Source organism: Parasteatoda tepidariorum, chromosome 3, assembly GCF_043381705.1.
Source record: "Parasteatoda tepidariorum isolate YZ-2023 chromosome 3, CAS_Ptep_4.0, whole genome shotgun sequence".
NCBI lineage: Eukaryota > Metazoa > Arthropoda > Arachnida > Araneae > Theridiidae > Parasteatoda > Parasteatoda tepidariorum.
Window position 1 is genome coordinate 77336421 of NC_092206.1, and position 2722 is coordinate 77339142.

The 2722-nt window shown below is 33.4% G+C and overlaps 1 protein-coding gene across 2 annotated transcripts in view; it reads left to right on the top strand.

Annotated features, from left to right (window-relative positions):
- The first annotated feature begins 1009 nt into the window (after positions 1–1009).
- The window catches only part of LOC107444206 (zinc finger protein 271), a 6289-nt gene continuing 4576 nt past the window's right edge, over positions 1010–2722 (top strand). Inside the window, exon 1 of one of the 2 annotated variants that reach the window (XM_071178865.1) lies at positions 1010–1243. The gene's annotated coding sequence lies outside the window, so the exon portion shown is untranslated. Of the gene's footprint in view, positions 1244–1447; positions 1601–2722 lie in introns of those variants that run through there. The other variant, XM_016058291.3, reaches the window with a different exon arrangement.

The window sequence follows — 2722 nt, forward strand, 5'->3', positions numbered from 1 at the left end:
GAAGAGGTAGAATCAGCACATCACATCCTTTACGAATGTGATGCCCTCGCCCTTACGCGCCTCACTACCTTAGGTAATCCATATCCTAAAGAGCTTCACCTTAATTCCATTAAGGGACTGTTAGACTATATTAATAAAGTAGGCGACCCGAGACAATGGAACTAGGAAAAATTGGGCTTGGAGTATGGTACAAAATGCAACATGTGCAGAGGTGCCACATATCTGACAAGCTCAAGCAAGAAGAAGAAGAAGAAGAAGTTAGTCGAATTATTCTACTACCATCCATATCTTCCTCTTGCTTACTCCAAAAAAATAAAAAGCAGAATAATATCAGAAAATACAAAATCTAATATTATATAGCATCAAAACTAACGCAAAAGAATATTATGGCGAACGCTAGATAATATTAGTTTGCATGGAATCTAATATTATATCATGCTGAGCAAACAGCGACCTTTTTTTCTTTCTAAATATTAGAAGTTGTGCAAGATAACGTTAGATTTTACCGATTTTCTGATGTTAGCTAATATTCGGTGCTACTTGGGGAGGTCCACGAGGGAAAAATGCACAATATTACCGTGATTACAGAGCACGGAAGCGAGCGGAGCAGGAAAAAGAGTCGTTGAATAGAACTAGTGATCCTTCTACGACTGCCGATTCTTCTACAATTAACGTCGCATTTTGCGAAGTTTAACTTCTTCCGCGCGAAGGGACTCTACGCACTATTTTTTTTTGTAAAGATAATCCATTCTGTTTTTGTTTGAAGAAGAAAGAATATCAATTTTTTTTTTTTTTTTTTTTTTTAAGCATTTAGTAGGCCACAATTTGGTTGGAACGTTACTTGCTACACTGAGGAAACCTCCAGTGCAACTGATGATCGTGTTGTTCTGCTAGCAGTCATTCGTCTCTAGCCCATTGCGCAGCTCTAGTGTGACGTAAAGTACCTTTCTAATGTACTTGAAGAAGCGAGCTATAAGCGCATTGCAATATAGTGCTCCAAAAACGCCCGTCTGATGTCATCATCCAAGCAAAAATAAAATCAACAAGCAATAAAATCCACTGAAGAGGTTCATGTTTTCATTATGGTTTCCCCTTCTCGTGTTAAACTAATGATGCTATTTGTTCAAGGCTTGATGAAATAAATAATGAAAAAAAATTAAATTTTGGTTAGGACATGTATTTTTGTTTAATTACTTCTGATATAAATTAGGAAGGTTTGACCAAGTTAGCTTAAAAATCTAAGGTAACGAATCATTATTATCATTCAGACTTATTTTTTAGGAAGTAATCAATATTTTTTTCCTGCTTTGCTTTATTTGCTACTCTAGATGATGTAGTTATTAAATTAGCTAAGGTTTTTTAGGTTGTATAATGCAAAATAAGGACAAGTCCTGTCTGGCTGGCATTCCCTCTTTCTGTGAAGGATGCACCTGTTATCAAATATTTTTAAATAATACTAAAATATATTTTGCAGTTTTCTTGTACCATAAGAATTTTTAAACAACTGATTGTGTGGGAATTTGTCTTTTATTATAACACAATTCTGAGATTAGTTTCCTCGTTAATTCTGAGAAAAAAATTAAAAAGTTGCTTGTTAAAAGTATACATTCTAATATATTTATAATAATCTTTATTGTATTTGGTGTTGTAGTGCTAAATAGCTTTATACCGATGCAAGAAATTTTCATGGGGTGAGAAGCCAGAATTGCGGCGACATTGTCGCAGAATGTTACTGAATTTTTGCAAAAAGATTTTTTATTTGGGGTGTTATGTTACCCAAAATTGGATGAAATTGTCTGGTTTAGTTCAAGGCTTAAAATTTTCGCTCTCCGATTTGGCAAATAATTTAACGCTAGCGAGTAAGATGCATCTTTCAAATCGTTGAATTTTAATTTGAACAATATACGAAGAAGAAAGACTCGTACTTGATAAATATTTGTCGCCAGGCACTTATTCTGATGTTTCAATAACATTTTTTCTATATTTCATATGAAATTTTAGTGATGATTCGTTGTTCAAATATACATATCATTTTTCCGGCAAAACAAAACAGCTATTATATGATCAATCACTAAATTTTTAAGTTTTGCCAACTGAATCGTACTTCATATGGATGGTGTTTTCACTATAAATGTAAACAATAACAACCTTGAGCTCAATACCTGCTCTAGTTTCGGTTAGAAAGTTTGCAACTGCTTACTACAGCTTATTCTGCGAGGCGATATTTTCAAACGGATAATTTTGTTTTCAATAAAAGAAGTAAATTAGATAATTTCAGAGCTCAAATCTGCCGTATTTCATAAAATATTAATGGTATTAGGTAATTCTGGTGAATTTGAAGTGAAAATTTATTTTAGATATATACAGGGATGAGATTTTTCCGCTTTTTAGCGGATTTCCGCTTTTTTCACTTTTATCTCTTGAATTTCAGCTTTTTTATCAAAAATTCAGATTTTTCTAAAAATTTCACTTTTTTTTATAAATATTCCGCTTTTTCAGAAAATGCACCGATTTTCAAAGAGAAACAGAAAATTCAAACTACATAGCTGCCAATCCTTTCTCATTTTTACTTATTTTAACTATTTTCTCCCCTTTTACTCGCAGCAGATAAGATTTTCCTAATTTTTTACCCGCCCTCCAGATAGATCCGATTTTTGTAGTTCAAACGACGCTGCTTCTGACAAGCCTTTTAGAGGTCCCAAGCCTGGAATCTGCTAATATC